An 8882-nucleotide genomic window follows, 5' to 3' on the forward strand; every position below is an offset into this window, starting at 1 on the left:
TCTTTGTCATGTAATGCGGCATGTTCGTGGTTGGAAGACTGGCTGCCATGCTGACCCCCACCTGCTTTGCAGCGGTGCTCCGCACTATCTGTGTGGGCCAGGTGCCTTTCCTCCTGCCCTAACTTTGCATAGTTTTCATGATTGTTCCTTTAAACATGTCTATCACTCTTCTTTGAAATAATGGAGCTCTTCCTGGACTAACTCATTTTGGAAGAGTAGCTGGGGAAGGCCTGGTGCATCCCTAGGATTCTGTGGACATAGTCCGGGGGTCGGGGGAGGGTCTGTGAACTTGGGTGGGAAAATTTAATCTTGATTTTTCTCCAGTGAATGCAGACAACACAGCCCAGTAGTGACTGTTGATCCTATTAATTTGTCACTGATAGAAATTAGAGATATTTTATTTTTTTAAGGTTTTATTTCTTTATTTCTAGAGAGAGGGGAAGGGAGGGAGAATGAGTGGGAGAGAAACATCAGTGTGTGGTTGCCTCTTGTGTGCTCCCAACTGGGGACCTCACCTGCCACCCAGGCATGTGTCCTGACTGGGATTTGAACTAGCGATCCTCTGGCTTGCAGGCCAGTGCTCAATCCATTGATCCACACCAGCCAGGGCTAGGGATATTTTCAAAACACTTCACAGCTGGTATTCTGAAATATCAGTTACCCTCATCACCATTTCCAAGTTATACCAGTTATAGGGCTAACTGCTAGATCTTATTAATTGATGCATAAATATCACAAACTTAAAAATATTTTGGTAGCTGCATTTCACTATCAGGCTGCCTCTGCAGCTTATGACTTTTATTTAATGCACTTGAAAACACTGTTTTGAGAAGTGTCTGTCTATGTCATCAGGCCACAGGGCAGAGGCCAGCCTTCCTATCTTTTGTCTGGCCTTTTCTTCTCCTCTTTGCTGGGTATAGTATTCTTCCCAGTAGCAGGAAATTTCCTTGACTCATGTGATAACCATGCCAGGTACAGACTGGTGCTTCCCTTGGCCTTGCCCTTGCTGCCGGGCGTTGATGTGGGCCGGCCTGCCATCACTCAGCTTCCCCCCACGCTGGCAGCAGACAGTCACCACACTTGACAATGCATGGCCTGTGCCATCCCGTTGCTATCATTGGGTTTTTGGGTTCACAAGATAGAAATGGAGAGTAAACACTGGAGAAATTTCCAGACAGACTTTACTGAGCTCTCACTTGAGCACAAGGAGGCAGCCCAGAGGTAGGGGGGCTTCCCTGAGCTGGCTCGGGGCTGCCTCTGCATGGCTGCTTTTATAAGCTGGGAACAAAGTCAGTTTTTACAAAAAACCTGGCTTTTTGAAAAGGGCAGGCTTGTAGAATTTTCTACTTGGGGCTGGAGAATCAAGGGTTAAAGGGAGATAGAATTACACACACACACACACACACACACACACGCACGCGGAGTGGAGGGGTGGTGACATTCTTTTTTCAAAAAATACTTCATTTAAAAAAATTTTTTAAATAGTTTATTTATTTATTTTTAGAGAAAGGGGAAGGGAGAAAGAGAGGGAAAGAAACATCAATGCGTGGTTATCTCTCACATGCCCTCAACTGGGGACCTGGCCACAACCCAGGCATGTGCCCTGACTGGCGATTAAATCAGCCACCCTTTGGTTCGAAGGCCGGTGCTCAGTCCACTGAGCCACAGCAGCCAGGGTGGGTGGTGACAGTCTTATGGTCAGTGATCTGGTGTTCCTTTTGTTCACCTGGCATTGCCTCCTTGGAATCAGGTGAGGGTGGTGGGGTAGAGCCCTTGGGTTTTTTATCTGGTGTCCTCGGTATCCTGGGCCCAGGTCCCTAAGCTAATTCAGTGTGAGTGTCCCGCCACTGCTGTGTCCACGGGGTTGTCCCTCAGAGTGCCCAGGCACTGAGGCTTGGCTGTCTGCTGCCTGTCAGTGTGTGTCTGCTGCTCCGGGAAGCCCTGGCTGTTCCATGTGTCTGTCAGAGGGTCTCCCTCCTCACATCCTTCCTCATCTCTGTCCCCGACTCATGTGTCTTGGGACCCTCTCATGACTGGTGACTCATAGATGTGTAAGTCTTTTTTGTTTCTCTTTCTTGACTCTGTTGGGCCTGGCTCTGCATCAAGGAAGGACCAAGTTACACTCCGAGGCCAGCTTTTAGCAGCATCGGGCCCCGGGGGCAAGCCAGCAACTGTCCCAAGCCATCCCAGGATTGGCTTCCTCCTGCCCCTGACTGCTGGCTGCCTGCCAGGCTCGGTCACTGAAAGAGCCCCTGGTAGAATTGGGAAAATGGGGCTGGTGGATCTGTCATGAGGGGGAGGGTGCCCACCAGGCTCCAAGAAAAGTGGTAGGTGTGATCTGCTGCCCCAGATGCACATGACTGAGTCGGCCTGGATTTTGTCCTGACCTTGGTGGGGTGGAGCTTCTAGTAGTTGGATAAATGGGGCCTCTGGAACCCAGAAGTTGGGTCTCTTGGAAGGCCAGAGGGTGTTTCTATTGAATCTTCCATGAGAGGGAAGGCCAGTCAGGTTCACAGAAAAAAATGGGGAGATTGGTTCTGCTCCAAAGCCATTCATTGACACTCTGAGTCTGCCAGACCTCTGCCTGGCCCATGAACCTGACTCCTCAGCAGGGCTTAAGCTCTGCAGAGCAGTACCAGAAGGAGTCCAGAGGCTGGTGTCACTGGGAGGAGAGCACTCCCCCAGGAAAGATGGCTACTGCAGTGTCTGACAGTGACTCAGTGCCAGGAACCTGGTGGCTGGCTGTTCCCCCCAAAGGTCCCTCCAGGACCACAAACTTCAGACTCTCCTTGGGCGTCTTCAGTCTACACTCCCCTCTTCCGCCCGAGCCCACAGTGAGAGGTTGTGAACGAAATGTTGTGCATTTGCCCTTCAAGAGGGTGTTTGTGTCTCCGCAGACTTTGCCTCTCCATAGTGAACAGAAACACTGCTGCTTTTTACAGCCAGAGGCTGTAAAAAGAGAATGCTTTGCCGTCCCTTCTCCCCAGCTTTGGTGCTCTGGGCTGGGAAGCCTGGCCTGGAGTTCAGGCCTCCTGCCTCTCAGGAACAAACTCTGGCAGCCGAGGCGTCCCTCTGGCCCCTCTGCCATCACCCGTGGGAGCAGGGCCAGCCCCCTTCCTGTCTCTACCCTTTTCACCAGTCTGGATGTGCCTTCTTGTGCAAATCCTTGGTTGTGAGACTGCTCTGCAGCTAGTCTTCAGTTGGTTTTAGGGTGATTGCTGCCCGACTTAGTTATATTTCCAGTTTGGTCCTGAGAGGAGCTGAGTACAAGATCTGCCTATTCCACCACCATCTGAAAAGTGATGTACTTTTGAAAAAAAGGTTTAATTTGTTTATTTACTTTTAGAGAGAGGGGAAGGGAGGGAGAAGGAGAGGGAGAGAAACATCAGTCAGTTTCCTTTAGCTCGCCGTCACTCGGGGACCTGGCCCACAGACCAGGCATGTGCCCTGACTGGGAACAAAGCCTGGGACAGTTTCATTTGCAGTAGATCCCCAGCCCACTGTGCACATCAGTCAGAGTAAAAAGTTGTGTACTTGAAGCTTGTTAAGACAGGAATCTTAATCATTTTTACCACACACACACACACACACATGTAACTGTGTTCAGTGACAGATGTGTTAAGTCACCTTGTTTGGGTAATCATCTCACAACATATAAATGTATCAGATAATCACATTGCACACCTTAAGCTCACACAGTGTTATTTGTCAATTACCTCAATAAGTCTGCATTGGGGGAGTGATGTGACTGAGAATCACAAGTTGGGAATTCAAAATCTTACAGTTTCTAGCAGGCAGTGTAAGTGAGGTGTGTGCTAAGTTGAAGAGGTGCAGGGGCAACGGAGGCCGTGGACCACGAAGAATCCATGCTCTAGCTGAGGTGGGCCACCTATCCTGGCTCCGGGTTTTATGTTGCTTGAAGAAATGAGATGGTTGAATTGGTTTTAGAATTCTAAGACTTAGAAACCTATTAATAAAATGTATTCAAAGAAAAATCTTTGATTCTGTTTTTGGCAACTAATTTTAAAAATGTAAGTAAATTGGAAGACCAAGATTTTCCTCTCACCTTCACAATGAAATATTTGCCTTCTCTTCCTAAGGATGAATTAATTATAAATTTATTTTAAAGGAGACAAAATATAGGGAAAAAGCACTCAGGATTATACAGAAAAAAATTCTAGAAGGAATTTAATTTACTCTTATGTGAAAAGATGTGTTTCACATAAGAGTAAACACACTTATGTGTTTATAGTTCATCAGTAAATAAAATGTAAATGACTTAGAAATTTTACATGTTACTGATTTTTAGTAAGGTTCACAAATTCTCACCACACCACACCTGCTGTTTTTGGGACATAATTTATGTATTTTTGTTCAGAATGTTTGTTTTTCCTCTAGATTCAATTTTGCAATAAAAACTAGATTTTTAAAAACTTGATCAGCCCTCCAAAACCACTGGGGTGTGCTGAGGAGAATCACTTAAAGGTACATGTGGGGAGGACAGTTGTAGCCTGTGCGGAGGGTCTCTGATTCTGAGGTTCTCTCTAGGGAGTAATTATGGAGAACAGCTTGAAAAACACACAAAAAAGGAAGAGCTAAGTGGAAACAAAGATGCCAATTCCAAATAAAGTGCATAGGATGTTTGTATTTCAGAAAGGGTAAGCGCCCAAGCACTGTGGGACTCTGGAGTACTTGGACTCATAAAACCAGTCTCAACTGAGACACCAGGGATGGCCAAATGAGGAGCATGCGTGCCCACAGCTTGGCCGTAGGGAAACGTCCCTCTATGGAGAGGGAGAATAAGTAGCAACACACAGGGCCTACACCAGGCTTCTCCTTACAACAACTCATGGGGACTCAGTAATGCAAAATTCTCACTTTATGTCCTCACACCGAATTCCTCTTTGGTACACTGCTCTTTCCTGTTCCATGTGACTTCTCCAACAGTTACTTTCAGTTTAAATGCAGTCTCATTCCTGGAAATCTCAGCCTCCTCGGCAATCTCCATGTCCTGTCCCTCCTCTCCTTTTTGTTGGGGGAGGTACCTGCTGGTGAGCTCATCTCTGTCCTTGCTGGGCCCCTCTAAGCTGTCCCAACCTGGGCCCGGATACTGGCTTCCTACCCAGCTGTACCCAACACTGCATCCTCTTCCCAGTCTCAGCCCCCTTGAGATTTCTGGTTGCTCCACAATGTGTGTTTCCTCCTTCGGTCTGGGTCATGAAGGGTTTTTTGGGTATGTTGTTGTAACTGTTGATGGTCAGTTGGACTACTGGGGAGCTTCCCCCATTGATCAAAATGACACAGGAGCAGGTTCTTACACCGAATATTCCAAAAGGTAGAAAAATAAGTGGATAGGGCTCAAGCACACCAAATACTAGAAAGACAGGACCCAAGTGTGCCAAAACATAGCAAGATAATTAGATAGAAAAAGCCCTCCCCTCCTTATCCTTGCTTGAGCAGGAAGTGGGGATGTTCTATGAGACAGGAGTCCTCCATTCTCCCAGGTCATGACACACGAATAAACCTATTTCCTTTGGCACCAGCACCTGCCTCATGAGTTTGGCTTTTGTTGTGCAGGCAGCCAAGGTTACATTTCAGTTACAGTTGTTAGTGACCCAGATGAGACAGTGTAGATTTTGGTAAGTCCTGGATAACTCAGGCTATCTCTTTTTTCTTGATGAGTCTGATTAAAATTTGTCAATCTTGCTTATCTTTTTAAAGAATCAGCTCTTGCCTGGCTGGTGTAGCTCAGTGGATTGAGCACGGGCCTGCGAACCAGAGGATCGCGGTTCGATTCCCAGTCAGGGCACATGCCTGGGTTGCAGGCCAGTTACCAGCAGGGGACGCATGAGAGGCAACCACACACTGATATTTCTCTCCCTCTCTCCTTCCCTTCCCCTCTAAAGATAAATAAATAAAATCTTAAAGAAAAAGAATCAGTTCTTGGATTCATTGAGTTTTAGTATTTTTAAGACTCTATTTTGTTTATTTCTGCTCTTATCTTAAAAAAATAACACTGTTTAATTTAAAAAGGTAGTGTAAACAGGAAAGTAGCACAAAAATATAGTGTTGCATAGAAGGCTGGTGCTTGCTGCTGAGAAACTGAAGCCAGAGGAGGTTGTGGATTTGGGGAATGAGCACTCTTTAAAGGATGGAGAGAGTGGTCTGAGGGGCAGGAGACCAGGGTAGCTGCTCATCTGAAACCACCTCATACAGGGCTCTTTAGATCTCAGCCATGTCCCGAATACCAACATGAGGGGATGCAATTACTGACTCCAGCGGATTCTCCCAAGAGTGTCTGTCCAATGAGACAGGTGCATTTGTATGTTAAGTGACTGAAGAGCACCCAAAGTCTTACTACCACTAGTCTTCCATGAGGCCTAGTTCACAGACTGGCCTCCCTGTGCTGTGCAGTCAGAGTCATTGCTATTTACTGCCCTGGCCTGGAATCTGGGCTTCCTCTATTATGCTGTCACCTTTCCATTGCCACTCAAGGGTGCTGGTGCCATGGTACTCTCTCCTAGGACCTAATCCACTAGTTCGGTTAAAAAAAAACAAACAAACAAACCTCCAGCTCTATCCTACTCCTCTGATCAGTAGGTTTCTCCCTATTCTCCTAACAAATGTCTTTGGAGGTCTTCATTTCCTTCTCCAGTTGACACTTTCAGTTCATCCAATTTCTTCTTCATTATTTGGTATTTTGCCATGGTCTCAGAGAACATGTCAAGCAGGATGTCCACTTTGATCTGCAAGAAACTGTTTTCTCCCAGAGACACTGAGCCTCCCTCCAGTCCACACCTCCAGCAATTCCTGCCTGTGCTATCCAATGACAGTTTTCAAACTTCAGGTTTGTCCAGCCAGATTTGTAGTGGGATTCCATAGTTGAGACTCAGCTCCACCTCCCGGGTTGACTGATCCAAATTATGCAAGTTGGAGAGAGAAGCAGACTTCCAAGGGGTGTCTTCTTTGGACTGAACGTATTCCCAAAGAGAGGTGTCTTTGGCCTGATGCATTCCAGAAGCCAGTCCCAAATAAATGCCTAGACCACCTGAAAGCTGCCCCGAGGGTCCGCAATACTTGTGGTGACCACAAACGTGGGCCTCTCCCTCCACTCTGATCTTAGTTATTTCCTTCTGTTCACTCACTCTGGGCTTTGTTTGTTGTTCTTTCACAAGTTTCTTTAAGTGTAAAATTAGATTATTAACTTGAGATTTTTCTTATTCTTGAAGTAGGCCTATAATGCTATGAATTTCTCTCTTAGGAGACTGCTCCCTGTGTCCCACAGATTTTGGGTTGTGTGCTCTCATTTTCATTTGTTTCAGGTGTCTTTGATTTCTTCCTTGACTTCATTGTTAACCCATTCATTGTTTAATAACATGTTTAGCTTCCATATCTTTATGTATTTTTCAGTTTTCTTCTTGTGATTGATTTCTAACTTCATAACATTATGGCCAGAGAAGATGCTTGATATGATTTCAATCTTCTTAAATTTATTGAGATTTACATTTTGCCCTCACATGTGGCCTATCCTAGAAAACATTCCATGTGCACTTGAAAAGAATTTGTATTCTGATCTGTAGGTAGATGTGTTATCCATTGTGTCACACCCAGCACTGAGAATTTATGTTGTGCTGCTTTGGAACAAAATACTTTAAAGATGTCAACTAAATCCATTTGATCTAGTGTGTTGTTTACGGCTGTTTTCTCCTAGTTGATTCTCTGTCTGGAAAATGTATCCATTGATGCCAAGGGGATGTTATAACCCCTACTATCACTGTTTTACTGCCTGACTCCCCTTTATGTGCCTCAAGATTTGCTTACATATTTAGGTGCTCCTATTTCTGATATATAACTGTTTACTAGAGTTATTCTCTTGTTGGATTGTTCCCTTTATCGTTATGTAGTGTCCTTGTATTTTACTATAGCCATGATTTTAACGTCTATTTTTTAAGATATAAGTATTGCTACCCCAGCTTTTAAAAAAATTTCCAGTAGCATGAAATATTTATTCCTATCCCTTTACTTTTAGGTTGTGTGTATTTTTCTTTCTGAGGTGGGTCTCTCTTTTTAAAAAAGATTTTATTTATTTATTTGCCCATTTATTTATTTATTTATTTAGAAAGGGGAAGGTAGGAAGAGAAGGAGAGAAACATCAATGTGAGAGAGAACCACTGATCGGTTGCCTCTCATATGCACCTAGACTGGGGACTGAACCCAGACATGTGCCCTGACTGGGAATCAAACCAGTGACCTTTTGCTTTCCTGGATGATGCCCAACTGAGCCACACCAGTCAGGGCTGAAGTAGGTCTCTTATAGACAGGATATATATGGGTCTTGTATTCTTATCCATTCAGGTACCTCATGTCTCTTGATCGGAGCATTTAAGCCATTTACATTTAAAGTGACTATTAACAGAAACAGATTTATTGCCATTTTTTAAAACTGTGTTCTTCTGTTTTTTCCTTTTTATTCTTAAAACAAGCCTTTTAAGATTTGTTGCGATATGGTTTGGTGGTAACAGACTCCTTTAGCTTCTTCTTTTCTGGGAAGCTTTTTATTTCTCTTTCAATTTTGTAATTGTTACTTTGAACTCTATATCTGATAAATTGCTTGCCTCCATTTCATTTAGCTTTTCTTTTGGAGAATTCTCTTGTTCTTTTATTTGGGGCTTGTTTCTTTGTCTCCCCATTTTGGTTGCTTCTTTTCGTTTGTTTCTATGTATTAGGTAGATCTTTAAAGACTCTGGTGCAGACCTAGGTCAGACGCTGCCCACGACTGTCCCTGAGCAACCTGTTTGGAGATATCGGCGATGCACAGCTTGTGACTTCCTCTGCTGGGCCAGGGCACATGCTGAAAGACCAGACTGTGCACCAGCACAGGT

Source organism: Sturnira hondurensis, unplaced genomic scaffold (genome assembly GCF_014824575.4).
Source record: "Sturnira hondurensis isolate 20B ecotype Veracruz unplaced genomic scaffold, ASM1482457v3 Scaffold0024805, whole genome shotgun sequence".
Taxonomy (NCBI): domain Eukaryota; kingdom Metazoa; phylum Chordata; class Mammalia; order Chiroptera; family Phyllostomidae; genus Sturnira; species Sturnira hondurensis.